Genomic DNA, 16,771 nt, shown 5'->3' on the forward strand with positions numbered 1-16,771 from the left:
TGCTTGACAGTAAGTTTTATGTGGTATGACTTCCATCTGATAAACATAATCCGTAATCACGCCAGGTTTTAATGAAAATACCTCGTCGTATTTCTCGAGTAACATACATAATTCCACTTTCTGTTCATCCGATAAAGTTTTTGATTCATTGGATTTGCATCGTATTAGCGAAGAATCTATTTCGTTTTGACCACTACCCTCTAGTTCAGACGCAGGCTTCGTATACTGTGAATGGTCTTCCACCCACAGAACTCTAATCTTGATAATTTTTTTTGCATTCCTTGTCACAGTCTGATGTGTTTCGCTTTTGTCTTTACCAGATTCAAAACAAACTCCTCACCTCTTAACCTGATATGGCATTTCCCATGCGGGAGATCGATCTTTACGTCCCGTTCTCGCATGAATTCCATTCCTACAAGACAAGATACGGTTAAATTTTTCACGACGAGAAACGTGTATTGATCCTCTCCGTTCTCGAATTCTATACCTAGCTGTGCCAGCAACGTAACAGTCTGGCCTCTGGCACCAATAGCACCAGATACCACGCAGTTTTGAACTGGCAAAGTCGGAATCTTTACAGTCTGCGCTATTTATTATAGAAATTAGCATCTATTCCGTTTACGCTTGCACCGCTATCTAAAATCAAAGGTGTGGGAATACCTCCCACAAATACTTGAACAGCGGCTTGTACGTACTCCGAGGGACCTTCAGTATTGTTGTCTACCTCATTAAATAATTCTTGACGCATGTCAGTCTCATCGCAATAGCGCAGCATGTTTATCTGTTCATTCAAACTATTGCCGCCATTCCGTCCCGCGACTGGTATCAGGGAGCTCGATACAGCCGCGCTTAGTTTGACGCCCCGGACGTTGTCGTCGGTGGCGCTTGAACCACCTCGACTATCCGGACGTCCTGATTGTAATTATTTCTATTTCGGTTTCCAGGCGTACCTTGCTCTTGATTATTTTGCGGCTACTGATTATTGTGGTGTTGACTCCTACTGTTGTTTTGTCGGTTCCCGTTTCGGTTCTTTTGATAACCGGGGTGGTACCGATTATTATTTCGTCTCTGCCTTTGAAAGAATGCCTGTCCGCTTAGTAGACCATTATTGTTGCCGTTCTGGTGTGCGTGTCCGGTTTGCGACACGCCGCCGTTACTTCGCGACCCGCCGTTACGGCTATTATTGTGGCCGTGTCCGTTCGAATGCCGGACATTAGCCACCCAGGACATTTGCCACACTTTCCCTTTCGCCAGGTAGCTTGAGTAGCGATCCCTCCGGTAAGGGACGCCCTTCCTCGTATTTCTTCTGTCCGCTTTCAATCCGCCGTCTCCAAATCTTACTCGATACAACCAGTACCTAAGGGACCTTCTTCTTCGACATCTTGGTCAAATACAGAGCTTCTTTTCCGAAATCGAAATATTACAACTTTTGGGAAACTAAAGCAATACCGATGATTATGTCAGTATGTAATTGATTCTGCCAAGTATATATATATATATATATATATATATATATATATATATATATATATATATATATATATATATCCCTCTGTCTGTGCGGTAGCTTCCTTTCATGCTTACTGATTGCGATAGAAACAGTCCATCGGCAGGGGGGTGACAAGAAAGGAACGATGTAAAGAGAATGCGAATGTACGCTAATCGTTTCTTTTTGATCACTGTATTTGTGACTACTTTAATTACTACAACCGCATGCCCAACAGACAGTAGAGAAATAAGAAATGGGAATGGGAATGGGAATGTTTGAAAAGAAGAACGACATACTCCATATTAATTTACTCTCTAAAATCCGATCACCCTTGCGGCGAAACATTAGTTAATAAAGTGTAGCGGGACAATGTTCAAAACATGACTGAAAATACGTTCACTAAATGGAGATAAGAACATTTATGATTGACATGCCATCTAAATTCGACGTACAATTTTATAAAATGATAGAAATAAGGAAATGAAGTAATACAGAATGCTATGCTTAAAACGTATGTTGTTGTTCTACATTGTTTAGCTCTGGTATTTACACGATCACAGAGAAAGCATCCTAGGTTTTGGAGGGAAAAGCCGTAATTGTAATGATTTGCACTGCAAAGAGAAACAAGAAGCACAACTTAAGGAAAAATAATGTAATGTGTGTTTCAGCTCACAAGCGACATTGAAGCAGATAGTTCCTGTGACTTAGTATGGGCAGAGGTTATATTCGACAACCGGAATAAATTAGTAACTAGCTCATTTTACCGATCCCCCCCCGTCTCAGATGAAACAGTTGCTGAACACTTCAAAGAAAACTAGAGTGTCATCGCACATAGGTACGCTACTCATACAATTATAGTTGGCAGTGACTTCAATCTACCTTCCCTATGTTGACAAAAATACATTTTCAGACCCTACTGTAGATAGAAGATAACTTCCTTAATTGTTCTAAATGCTTTTTTAAAAATTATTTTGAGCAATTAGTTCACGAGGCCATTCAGATTGTAAATGGTTACGAAAACACACTTGACCTCTTAGCCACAAATAATCCTGAGCGTCACTACGGATACAGGGATTAGTGAACACACAGTCGAGCGAGGCTCAATTCCGTAACAAAGAAATTCACCAAAACTAAACGCGAAATATATCTATTTATAAAAGCAGCACAAGACTATGTAAGTGAAGACCATATGTGGCTTAAATTCAAAGAAATAGTATCAACAGCACTCGAGAGATTCACACCAAATAAATTAATAAGAGACAGAACTGATCCCCCGTGGTACACAAAACACGACAGAAAGCTACTGCGGGAGCACCGAAAAAGGCACGTATAATTTAAACGAACGCAAAATCTCCAAGATTGGCGAAGTTTTACTGAGGCTCGAAATTTGGTGCGAATTTCAATGAGAGATGCATTTAATAGTTTCCACATCGAAAGTCTCTCTAGAAATGTGGCAGAAAATCCAAACAGATTCTGGTCCTATGTTACGTAAACCAGCGAAAAGGCTCAGTAAGTACCTTTACTGCGAGACAGCGATGACGAGGAGGGGGAGACAAGCGACCCAACCATGCGCAGCAGGTAAAATCGTGGCAAATGTCCGGTGTGGCGAATGTCCGCACACCGTCCATTCTTATTCGCGGACTGCGAGCCATTGCTGCCAGTGCTACTTATCGCATATTCTTGTATTAGGTCCATAGTATCAAGCACTGACGAAAAATGTTAAAGTTCAAAATCAGGGACTGTTATTAACATTTCCCTTATGTGCAGAGACAATTTTGCCTTTAAGGTGCATAATACGTCTTTGTACGGGACCGGCTCGTCACAGTATATCGTTCATTTAATGTATTTTTTCAAAATACTTCCTAAGTCCACCCTGCTCTGGGTTGCAAATTTCTGGGCTGAAGACCTGTTTTCTGAGGGGTTCTTGTATGCCCACTGACCAGTACTTAGCCAGAGGAGCCTTTTCAAATTGTTCGTATGTGTACAGTTCTCTGCGGCTTCAGTAGCCCATGAAGCACCGTCTCCTTGTATATGTGAGGCAACGAATAGTATTCTTTGCTTCTCATTCCATGACCTGGGAAATACGTTGCTGAATGATCGTATAAAAACTACGGGATGGACTGTGTTTTGTTTGATATAAACACTTGAAAATGTCTGTTTTAACAGGCTTTCTTCCTGAAAGATCTCTGTTAAGGTTGCACCTGCCCCCATCTCATTACCTGATTGTTGTACAGTGGGGTTTACAGATTGATATGGTTCATAGTATGTCCCTGAGCTTTGTGGACCTGCAATGTACGCGTACTGCATTTGCGTATCGATAGTCGGTGCTTCTCGTGACGGCTGTCGTATTGTTTCCATTGCGCGTCGTATTTCTCTTACCTGTGACGAATCTAGGTCTAGTCACTATGACCGAGCGAGGTGGCGCAGTGGTTAGACACTGGACTCGCATTCGGGAGGACGACGGTTCAATCCCGCGTCCGGCCATCCTAATTTAGGTTTTCCGTGATTTCCCTGAATCACTCCAGGCAAATGCCGGGATGGTTCCTCTGAAAGGACACGGCCGACTTCCTTCCCCATCCTTCCCTAATCCGATGAGACCGATGACCACGCTGTCTGGTCTCCTTCCGCAAAACAACCAACCAACCATCTAGTCACTATGGAAGGTAGTGATGTATTCATGTGCTTTATGTGGTCTATTTCAGAATGGAGCGTTTGTTTTGCCGTGCCGAGTTCTGACATCGCTTTGCTCCCAGCGCGTTGTATTGCGCCTTTCCACTCTAAATTTATTTTATCAATGAGCGTTTTGTCTTTCTACTCAATCCACTTGGCGAATTCGGTATTTAACTTTTCACTCTGCTCATGTAACCTAGTTTTTGGCCGGCCGGAGAGGCCGAGCGGTTCTAGGCGCTACAGTCTGGAACCACGCGACCGCTACGGTCGCAGGTTCGAATCCTGCCTCGGGCATGGATGTGTGTAATGTCCTTAGGTTAGTTAGGTGTAAGTAGTGCTAAGTTCTAGGGGACTGATGACCTCAGAAGTAAGCCCCATAGTGCTCAGAGCCATTTGAATCTGGTTTTTTAACAATTCTTCTTCTGTCAGGCTGTCGACACGTTGTGTTAATTCACACATCGCATCTTCCATCGTCTTCTGTGCTGACTGTATTGTTTCCACATCTTTTGACAGATTGGAAACAGTTTCTGGTAAATTCTTATGTGCCTCTTTTAGGCTCGTAATTTCGGAAGCTATTGTTCCTAAACTAGTGTTTTCTTTTTTTACTAATTCCTCATTTACCTGAGTGATTTGAGGTGTCAGCGCTGGAATTTCTCTCGGCAAGAGTAGTATTTAATCGTGAAGCAAGTGCTTCATCGCGTTCATTTAAAGTAGTATTTTTGCGTGAAGCAAGCGCTTCATCGCGTGCATCAGTCTCCACAGCAATTTTATTTAATAACAGAGAAAAAGGATCTACGGCGGGAGGAGGTATTTGCTCGGCACTTTCAATTGCTTGAGCCTGCGTATTAGCTTCTGCCTCCTCATTTTGACCATCGGATTCTGCCACCGTCGGATCGGTACTACTTTTACCGCCATCGACGTTATTTTAAGAAACACTATCATTTGCGGAATCCGTATTTTCAAGTTTACCTATTCTTATCGTAACACAAATTGAAAATACTCTTTGAAACAGAATCTCTTGACAACACACTGAATAATCAGCGTAAATTGATCAGAAATTAATTGTATTACTAAAATAACAATATGGGTCCTTCAAACTAAAACAATTCACTATCAATCGTTTTCATTTCGCTTGCGCGCAGCGGAAAAGTAGCCATCTTATTGCTTGTGTAGCGCTTAGCAACAATGCCTACTGCAATTACAAACTACGCCCAATTCAGAAGATCCAAAATTGACCATGTATTAAATGAGCTACGAACTACAGTTTACGAAAGCAGAGGCAACTGGTAACATGTTGATAATCATAACTTTTTCCGTGTTGCTGCTTGGAGTCTGCTTTAATTTCGATACATCAGTTAATTTCATTTATGTTTCGTGTAGACGTCATCAGTTTTTTCTTGTTTCCAACAACACAGTCGATTCCTATAAAACAGAACAAACAAGCATCAGTTAACATCATACAGTTTTTTTTTGTTCGAGCAATATTACTGTTATTTAAAAAATATTGCAATACTAAATTTATTGCTTTGTTGGTGACAGTGCTTCCGAAATGGTAAAATGGTGCATAGAAAATTGTTACTTGTTGACGATGAAATTATATATTCCGTCAACCAGCATCAGATTTCCATCAGACCGACGAGAACGTTGACCGACGGCATTGTTTAGACGCCAGTGACCGATCTAAAAATTACGTAGTTTACGTAATTACATTGCCCGGATACTGATAGAAAAGACCAGTAAAAGAGTAATAGCCGACTGAACACTAGTAGCGTTCGCCTGTGGTCACCAAACAATTCGTCGGCAACTCTCCTTTGATATGTGGAATTAATGAAAAAGGAAAGTACAGTCTTAATTAAATCTCGGCTTTTGAAATTAAATTAGCGTAATTGTTTGCCAAACGTTACAGAGCGACACTTCCATTTTCTGAAACAGTCATCGAAAACAAATGAAAGAGAGCGAGAGCTCACAGATCCTGCTTTTGTATAATCCAAAAACAAATTGCAGCAACTGCCTTCAGCTTGCTTTACAGTTTCGATAGATAAAAATTTCTTTAGATCTTCTGTACCGGAACAGCAAAAAAAAAAAAAAAAAAAAAAAAAAAAAATCATTCCTTACATTAAATCGTGACCTTTCCCCCTTACTTTGTCGATTTATTTACAGGGAGAAAATTTATTCTAAATGTACTTTAAGCTTAACTAAAAGATTGGAGCATATTCTATTAATTATTCAAAAAAGCAACATTTCACGTTGTTGTATTAACTGTTGGATGATGTTACAAAATGTTTTTGATAATCGCGTCGGATACAATTGACTGCGATTTTTCATGATCTATATTAAGAGTAATAAATATGTTTCTTATTGCTTTCAATCAGAATGCTGTCAGAGGTGGAGCCTTACACATTTCCGTACGTGTTTCACCAGAACAATAAAAATTACAAATACCTGAACTAAACAACTTTCAAGTTCTTGTTTGTCTCCGAGACTTTTGGTACATTTAAATTTGCACTGAAACTGCTTCCGTAGCAGCTTCCTCACACGGTCGTCTTTTCCGTCCCTCACAATTTTTCTTGGTATATACCATACCTGTCTCAGGCGCTTTGTACGTACGATGCATATGATCCTTTTCCATTCATTCTTAACATTATCATTACTGGAGAAGAAATTTTCATGTTGACCTGCCGAGTAATTTGAATTCTGTAACGATAATTGTTTGTAGGGGGAACCACAGACCTGATGTGATATTAGAACCGAGCGACACAACTCTATGTATCTTCTGTATCCCTACAATTATTGTGCACGTGATGGGTGCTGTTTGAGCGCAAAATTCTAAAGTTTGGCTGGCTTATAACAGAGACAGCCGCAGTTTCTCTGCAGCTACCACGTGGATAGTGAGCAACAGCTGCCAGAACATGTACTTCGTTCGCCTTGTTAGCTGCGAGCTTGTTCTTCACCCACTACGCAGTATTCTCGTGCACCTCCTGTAACATGTTACAGCACATCCGCTGAAATGTAACCCTTCTTGGGAACTCTGTCCAGATGCCATTATGGCTACAAATAAACTCGCATAGTCGCGTTTCTTCTGTATTCTCCATCTAGAAGTAGATTATTTAGATTTGTGAAAGACATTTATGCACGGTCCAGTCACATTAACACTCTCAGTACCTGCCCAATACTTGTCCATGTCCGCAGAATCCCGGCAATTTTAGCTGCATTCAAAAATTTGTGTCTTGGGAAATATCGAACATATAAAGACAAGATTAACGTTATTTTAAGCCCATTTTGTCTTCTTTAATATGCAACTATGAAGAAAATCCTGTCTGGTATAACATGGACAAATTATATTATTATACATGACATTGTTTTCGTAAAATTAAAAAAGTCGTACGTTCATAAAGGTAGTTTAAATGAGTTCATAAATAAAAAAGGATGAGTGCTGAATATAGTATTTAAATATAATAACACTTTCTAAATGAATTTATACTGCATTTTTCGTATGAAATATTTTAAAACAAGATTCCATCCAAAACGCCTCGCAGCGTTGTTCGCAGTGATAATGTGTCTCCTTGGGGGATGCTTTCCCAATTTATTTCTTTTATTTTGAAGAACATACACGAGAAGCTTTTTTTTTGTGGGTGGTCAATGTTGCGGGAAATGTCTGTCAACCAACAGGCCCGTTTTGGTTATTTGCAGCTGTTGGCAGGACTGGAAATAAATGTCCACCTCGGTATCTGAGTTGTCAGCGCGGCCGAGTGCTGTGCGTAGGGCCCGGGATCGTTTGCCGGCTGGGCCGGAGATTTTCTCCGCTCAGGGACTGGGTGTTGTGTTGTCTTTGTCTTGATATCATCCCTGGGTATCACATCATCGCCGGAGTGGGGTCAAATCAAACGACTTGCGCCAGGTCATTGGTCTACCCCTAGCCACACGATATTATTATTATTTGTTAACTAAATCAGTTATTTTAATTTTCTTGGTCTGAAATGAACCATGTAACCGAAATGCATTCGACACTCCTAGCAAGAGCAAATGAAAAAAGAATTTCTGCCACCATTTTACAGTTCTATGCCTGTACACATTGTGCTGCAGTCGGATTCAAAGATATCTGTTTCGGCCAAATCACCTTCACTATCTGCAAATCGACAGTGTCTCAAAAATTCAGAAGGTCGACAATTTCTTCATCATATAAACCACGGCGCGCTATTTTTCGTACATAGAATTCCAATAATGTGCTCTATCCGCAGGCGAAAGAAATGACTCATAACGAGCGAAATACCGCGAAAACAAGACGCACATTCGCACCATCTATCCGTGCAACTAGTAAGTAAAGTATGTACGAGTGTGAATCAAATGAAAACTTCAAATATTTTTTTAAATATTATTTATTGTGTAGAAGTGGTACAAAGCTTTATCAATTTTCAACATAATCTCCCCCATGCTCAATGCAAGTCCTCTAGCGCTTACATAGTGCATAAATTCCATTACAAAAAAATTCTTTTGGCAGTCTGTGCAACCACTCATGTACCGCGTGGCGTACCTCTTCATCAGAACGGAACATCTTTCCTCCCATTGCGTCTTTAAGTAGTCCAAACATATGGAAATCACTTGGGGCAAGGTATGGTGAGTATGGTGGATGACGAAGACACTCAAAATGCAGGTCTGTGATTGTTGCAACTGTTGTACGGGCAGTGTCGGGCCTTGCATTGTCATGTTGCAAAAGGACACCTGCTGACAACAATCCACGTCGCTTTGATTTGATTGCAGGCTGCAGATGATTTTTTAGGAGATCTGTGTATGATGCACTGTGACAGTGGTCCCTCTAGGCATGTAATGCTCCAAAATGACGCCTTTTTCGTCCCAAAAGGAGGTCAGCATAACCTTCCCTGCTGATGGTTCTGTTCGAAACTTCTTTGGTTTTGCCATTCCTTGCTCGCTCTCTTCGTTTCCGGTTGGTGGAAGTGTACCTAGGTTTCGTCCCCAGTAACGATTCTTGCAAGGAAGCCATCACCTTCTCGTTCAAAGTGCCGAAGTTCTTCACAAGCATCAACACGTCGTTCTCTCATTTCAGGAGTCAGCTGCCGTGACACCCACCTTGCAGACACTTTGTGAAACTGGAGCACATCATGCACAATGTGGTAAGCTGACCCATGACTAATCTGTAAACATGCTGCAATGTCATTCAGTGTCACTCAGCGGTTTCCCTTCACTATGGCTTCAACTGCTGCAATGTTCTGTGGAGTCAAAACTCGTTGTGCCTGACCTGGACGAGGAGCATCTTCCACTGAAGTTACACCATTTACGAACTTCCTGCTCCATTCGTAGACTTTCTGCTATGACAAACATGCATCACCGTACTGAACCTTCATTCGTCGATGAATTTCAATAGGTTTCACACCTTCTTTGCGCAGAAACCGAATAACAGAACGCTGTTCTTCCCTGGTGCAAGTCGCAAGTTGGACGGCCATCTTTATACTGATACTGCGACGGTATGTGTGCATCTGCACTATGCTGCCACCTACTGGCCATTGTGCACGCTGTTTGTAGCACGCTTACCAACTTACAGGATAACGGCGCGAAATTTCGATTTGTTATTACAAATTTAAGGTTTTCATTTGACTTACCCTCGTACTACGGCGTAAAGTCAACCGCAGGCACACCAACCGGGAACGAAGAGACAGCTGTGAAGAAGACGTCAGCCAATCACACGCTGACCGACTCCTCTCCAGGAGGACAATGCGACAGCAGCGGCTCCTAAGCAACAAGACACATGCGCCACGACCGACTGATGACAGCCCAGTTCAGTAGCTTCAACACTAGTAGCTTCGATAGAGGCGTCAGTGCTCGTTACTTCACTTGTACTCTCTCTGTAGCCCAGACTTGGAATTGTTTATACTGAAGAAGATTAATTATTTTGTGTGTCGCCCTTTGCTTGCGACACATCTGCATAGTTGCAAAAGTTACGTATTCTAAATTTCTTTTTGTAATAAAACTCATTTATGCGACTTGTTTGAATTTCTTGTCTAGCGAACCGAGTACGCAGGTTTCCTAGCCACCACAATAGAAAAATCGTATACCGACAGTAAGAGGTGCGGAAACAACGCGCAGCGCTTTTTAATCAACAAAATTTACTGTTCCGTAGAACATACGGCCTTGGCGTTTTAGGAAGTGAGTGCAGCCCGTAAAATATACGGGCTTGGAGCTAAGAGAGAGTTGTTGTGACCGTCTCCTATATTCGATATCAGCCTGAAATAACCTGTAGACGGCAGGTGACAGTACCAGCAATGGAGAATATATAAAGCGTGTCGCAGGGAAATAGTAAAATAGTACAGTCGTTGTCGTAATGCGCAAACGGAGTGATCTATCCAACGACCAAAAGGGCATGATCATTGGAAGCATTTTCTAATGGGTTAAGTTTGTAATCTGTTCTCGTGCCGCTGTGCTTAAAGTATGGCGTGCATGGCAAGAATGGTGCTATCCAAAACCGGTGCCGAGGCAATTGTAGTGCACCACAGGTCGTAGACAACAGGGGGTAAACGACGACTGCAGAGATGCGTACGGGCGAACAAACGTGGAACTGTTGAGCAGCTGACTGGCCAGGTGAACCAAGAGGTTCCATTTCGAGCCCGATCGGACCTTACTTTCCTAATAGCCCTCGTATATCCAGTTACCATGCTTCATGAAACGCATCTGAACGCATTATGAAGGAAACTGGTAAGCTTTGTCGTCTGTACTATCATACGAAACACGCTCATTGGGACAGATATATTTACAGAATTCAAGAAATTACTAACTCCATTTCCACTGGTTTTACATTTTTGTCTCCATACATGATACTAAAGAATGTTGAACCGCCGAACAAAATTAAGGAATTAGTAGCATTTCCAGCTTCACGACGACAGTGTCACCATGAAGTCATCAACATTGCAATCAAAAATGTTAAGTGTGCAGCTGAATGAAGAAAGAAAGAACAGAAACAGGTAAGTCATCCCCGAGAATTTATAATTGGTCAAAAAGTATTAGTATATGTTCATCATCTTTCCAACAAAGCCAGGTCCGAGTTGCTGTGGATTAGAAACTTCACATACGAAAAAGTCATGAGGGCAACATAATATCAGTAATATAAAACTGTAAGTGGGTTGCTTCTGTGTTGGCAGCGCAGTGTAGCGCTTCGCATTGGATCTCTGACTGCGCTTTCTTTGTAAGAGACTCTGTGGCTGGTTGGACTCGTTGTTGGAAGTTAATCGCCAATAGTGTTGGGCAGTTGGAAGGTAGTCGCCAGTAGTGATTAAGTACTGTTGGGCAGTTGGAGGTGAACAGCCAGCAGTGATGGATGTTAGATATCAGAAGTTAGTGTTGGTGGAGGGTAGAGGTCTGAAGTGTTAGCGCAGGCTAACGATCTGTACATGTTCGACTTAAACATTGAATCTTATTCGTGATTATATGTCTTTGTACTGGATATCAATGACGATTTATATTCGTGTTTGAACTGGACGTCACATTATTAAGGTAAGAAATACATTATTCGGTTTTCAACAAAATCTTCCCTTTGCTAACGACAGACCTATTAGTAGTTAGTGGGTTTAGTAGTTACAATCTTTTATTTAGTTGCTGTACTGCAGTAGTTCGCGTAATGCAGATTTTTGTGAGCTGAGTGCATAATGAAATGTATAGGTTATTGTTAAGATTTATTTTTGGTCAGGCCCATTCTTTTGAATTAATCACCTGAAGTCAGGTTGTAATTTTTTTGAGCAGTCAGATTGCATTGCGCCAGAATATTGTGGGTCAGTGTTGACGTGATAAGAAAAAGTAAACAGAAAGTAGGCTCAGTTTTACTCAGCTGTTTCAGAATCAAATAACGTAGAAGTTTCATCTTCTCAATCATTCTGCAATTTAAGTACAGAGACACTCATTTAAATAAAGAAGTTTCATCTGTCGACCCTTAGCCGAGGATACCTCACTGGAATCGTCTGATTTTTCTGGTAGTTTGAATAATTAGTGCATGATTACAAATTATTGTTATTGCTATAGCGTAATTGTATAGAGAATTTCCTTTGTAGTTATAGTTTTTCATTGTTTTACAATATTGTAATGAGCGAAGCATATGTGGCATGTCTGTGGAGTTGCACCAAGTATTTCGCAGTCGCGGCGATCAGCCATGTAGCACGCTCAGTCCAGCCCCAGAATTAAAATGATTGGCTAGTTGTAGTGGTCTAGGGATAGCCGGCACGGTAGCTCAGCATGTTCGGTCAGAGGGTTTAACAGCCCTCTGTAATAGAAAACTGAGTTAATTGATCAACAACGACCTTAAACGGATGTCTTACGACGTCCGCCCCGAGCAGATGCAACGAACACAAGTGAACAAAATGAAATAAGAAAAAAGGGGTAGCGTCTTTGGTTCATAATCAAAACGTCTTTGGTCCCGGGTTCGATCCCCGCCGCTGCCTAAACTTTGATAAATAATCAGCATTGGCGGCCGAAGACTTCCGGCATAAGAAGTCAGCCTCATTCTGCCAACGGCCTTGTCAAAGAGGGCGGAGGAGCGGATAGAGGTTCAGGGCACTCTCTTGTCCTAGGGGTGGGAAATTGCCCCTAAAGGCGGAAGAATCAGCAATGATCAACGACATGAGGATGCAGAACCCAATGGAAACCACTGCATTAAAGACACGTAACTTGTATCCACAGGACATGTGGCCTGTAATTGAAGAAGTGTCATGATGGTCTCTCCATTGGCAAAAGATTCCGGAAGAGTCCCCCATTCGGATATCCGGGAGGGGACTGCCTAGGGGGAGGTTACCATGAGAAAAAGATTGAATAATGAACGAAAGGATAATGTTCTACGAGTCGGGGCGTGGAATGTCAGAAGCTTGAACGTGGTAGGGAAACTAGAAAATCTGAAAAGGGAAATGCAAAGCACAATCTAGATATAGTATGGGTCAGTGAAGTGAAGTGGAAGGAAGACAAGGATTTCTTGTCAGATGAGTATCGGGTAATATCAACAGCAGCAGAAAATGGTATAACAGGTGTAGGATTCGTGATGAATAGGAAGGTAGGGCAGAAGCTGTGTTACTGTGAACAGTTCAGTGACCGGGTTGTTCTAATCACAATCGACAGCAGACCAACACCGACAACGATAGTACAGGTATACATGCCAACGTCGCAAGCTGAAGATGAACAGATAGAGAACGTATGAGGATATTGAAAGGGTAATACAGTATGTAAAGGGGGACGAAGATCTAATAGTCATGGGCGACTGAAATGCAGTTGTAGGGGAAGGAGTAGAAGAAAAGGTTACAGGAGAATATGGGCTTGGAACAAGGAGTGAAAGAGGAGAAAGACTAATTGAGTTCTGTAACAAGTTTCAGCTAGTAATAGCGAATACCCTGTTCAAGAATCACAAGAGGAGGAGGTATACTTGGAAAAGGCCGGAAGGTACGGGAAGATTTCAATTAGATTACATCATGGTCAGACAGAGATTCCGAAATCAGATACTGGATTGTAAGGCGTACCCAGGAGAGGATATAGACTCAGATCACAATATAATAGTGATGAAGAGTAGGCTGAAGTTCAAGACATTAGTCAGGAAGAATCAATACGCAAAGAAGTGGGATACGGAAGTACTAAGGAATGACGAGATTCGTTTGAAGTTCTCTAACGCTATAGATATAGCAATAAGGAATAGCGCAGAAGGCAGTACAGTTGAAGAGGAATGGACATCTCTAAAAAGGGCCATCACAGAAGTTGGGAAGGAAAATATAGGTACAAAGAAGGTAACTGCGAAGAAACCATGGGTAACAGAAGAAATACTTCAGTTGATTGATGAAAGGAGGAAGTACAAACATGTTCCTGTAAAATCAGGAATACAGAAATACAAGTCGCTGAGGAATGAAATAAATAGGAAGTGCAGGGAAGCTAAGACGAAATGGCTGCAGGAAAAATCTGAAGACATCGAAAAAGTTATGATTGTCGGAAGGACAGACTCAGCATACAGGAAAGTCAAAACAACCTTTGGTGACATTAAAAGCAACGGTGGTAACATTAAGAGTGCAACGGGAATACCACTGTTAAATGCAGAGGAGAGAGCAGATAGCTGGAAAGAATACATTGAAAGCCTCTATGAGGGTGAAGATTTGTCTGATGTGATAGAAGGAGAAACAGGAGTCTATATATTAGAGATAGGATCCAGTATTAGAATCGGAATTTAAAAGGGCTTTGGAGGACTTACGCTCAAATAAGGCAGAAGGGATAGATAACATTCCATCAGAATTTCTAAAATCATTGGGGAAAGTGGCAGCAAAACGACTATTCGCGTTGATGAGTAGAATATATTAGTCTGGCGACATACCATCTGACTTTCGAAAAAGCATCATCCACACAATTCCGAAGACGGCAAGAGCTGACAAGTTCGAGAATGATCGCACAATCAGCTTAACAGTTCATGCATCGAAGCTGCTTACAAGAATAATATACAGAAGAATCGAAAAGAAAATTGAGAATGCGCTAGGTGACGATCAGTTTGGCTTTAGGAAAAGTAAAGGGACGAGAGAGGCAATTCTGACGTTACGGCTAATAATGGAAGCAAGGCGAAAGAAAAATCAAGACACGTTCATAGGACTTGTCGATCTGGAAAAAGCGTTCGACAATATAAAATGGTGCAAGCTGTTCGAGATTCTGAAAAAAGTAGGGGTAAGCTATAGGGAAGGACAGGTCATATACAATATGTACAACAACCAAGAGGGAATAATAAGAGTGGACGATCAAGAACGAAGTGCTCCTATTAAGAAGGGTGTAAGCTGTAGTCTTTCGCCCCTACTCTTCAATCTGTACATCGAGGAAGCAATGATGGAAGTAAAAGAAAGGTTCAGGAGTGGAATTAAAATACAAGGTGAAAGGATATCAATGATACGATTCGCTGATGACATTGCAATCCTTAGTGAAAGTGAAGAAGAATTAAATGATCTGCTGAATGGAATGAACAGTCTAATGAGTGCACAGTATGGTTTGAGAGTAAATCGGAGAAAGACGAAGGTAATGAGAAGTAGCAGAAATGAGAACAGCGAGAAACTTAACATCAGGATTGATGGTCACGAAGTCAATGAAGGTAAGGAATTCTGCTAGCTAGGCAGTAAAATAACCAATGACGGACGGAGCAAGGAGGACATCAAAAGCAGACTCGCTATGGCAAAAAGTCATTTCTGGCCAAGAGAAGTCTACTAACATCAAATACCGGCCTTAATTTGAGGAAGAAATTTCTGAGGATGTACGGCTGGAGTACAGCATCGTATGGTAGTGAAACATGGACTGTGGGAAAACCGGAACAGAAGAGAATCGAAGCATTTGAGATGTGGTGCTATAGACGAATGTTCAAAATTAGGTGGACTGATAAGGTAAGGAATGAGGAGGTTCTACGCAGAATCGGAGAGGAAAGGAATATGTGGAAAACACTGATAAGGAGAAGGGACAGGATGATAGGACATCTGCTAAGACATGAGGGAATGACTTGCATGGTACTAGAGGGAGCTGTAGAGGGCAAAAACTGTAGAGGAAGACAGAGATTGGAATACGTCAAGCAAATAATTGAGGACGTAGGTTGCAAGTGCTACTCTGAGATGAAGAGGTTAGCACAGGAAAGGAATTCGTGGCGGGCCGCATCAAACCAGTCAGTAGACTGACGACCAAAAGAAGAAGAGTTGTAGTTTAAGTAGTTCCTGGGAGTTGTACTTAATACTGCGTTTGGTAAAGTGTACCCTCTCATGAACGAAGGAGAGGTCAGCACGCTTCACAATTCTCTTAGCTGCTGCAGAATCGATGTGACAGGTGACCTTAGCGAAGTTTGGCACAACATGACCGGCACGACACCTCTTTAGAAAAGCAAGAGCACTCAGCAAACGGCTCCTTCGGTGGCGCAGCTTGTAGAATTTATTCATGCTGCAATACAACTCCTCCCCGTAGAGGGATTAACGCCTCGGCGGGGGGGGGGGGGGGGGGGGGGGGGGGGTTTAAGACGGCCGCCCACCCTCAGAAGCTCAGTTCGTCAGTTCGTCAGCGCACCGTGCCGGTTGTACACTATGGACTGGCAGAACACCCGTGGACTGTTCGAGAATTAGATATTATTTTCAATGCTATTTTTAATGTGTTTTCTTATTTTTGCTCTTCAGATTGTGCTGTTGTGTGTTATCGACTGAAATTCTGTGAAAAGTGTGAAAAGTGCAACACTAGGCTCTAAAGTAAATTGAGAGATGACAGTGAAGACCGAGAGTAGCGTGTTAGCAACGCCTAGTAATGAAGTGACAAATGTCCAAAATAACTTGGTAATTGTGCATACGGAAATGGACCACGCAGAAAATAGCGGTGTAGATAGTGTAACAGTTGGTGAACAGGGAAGTATTGTCGGTCGGTCGGTCAGAAATAGTGAAACGTCCCCTTTTTGAACAATTATACGTGACTGTGCTTAAACTGACACACAATGTTCTTAGCGCAACAAATTCTGACTTTCAAAAATCCTTACAAAAAAATGGCCCTGACTAACATTAACCTATGCGTTTCACAAATCGCTTACCTCACAAAAATCTTAGTTACTCGAACTACTGCAATACAGCAAGCGCCACTACTGCCAGCTAA

This window comes from Schistocerca americana, chromosome 4, assembly GCF_021461395.2.
Source record: "Schistocerca americana isolate TAMUIC-IGC-003095 chromosome 4, iqSchAmer2.1, whole genome shotgun sequence".
NCBI classification, from domain to species: domain Eukaryota; kingdom Metazoa; phylum Arthropoda; class Insecta; order Orthoptera; family Acrididae; genus Schistocerca; species Schistocerca americana.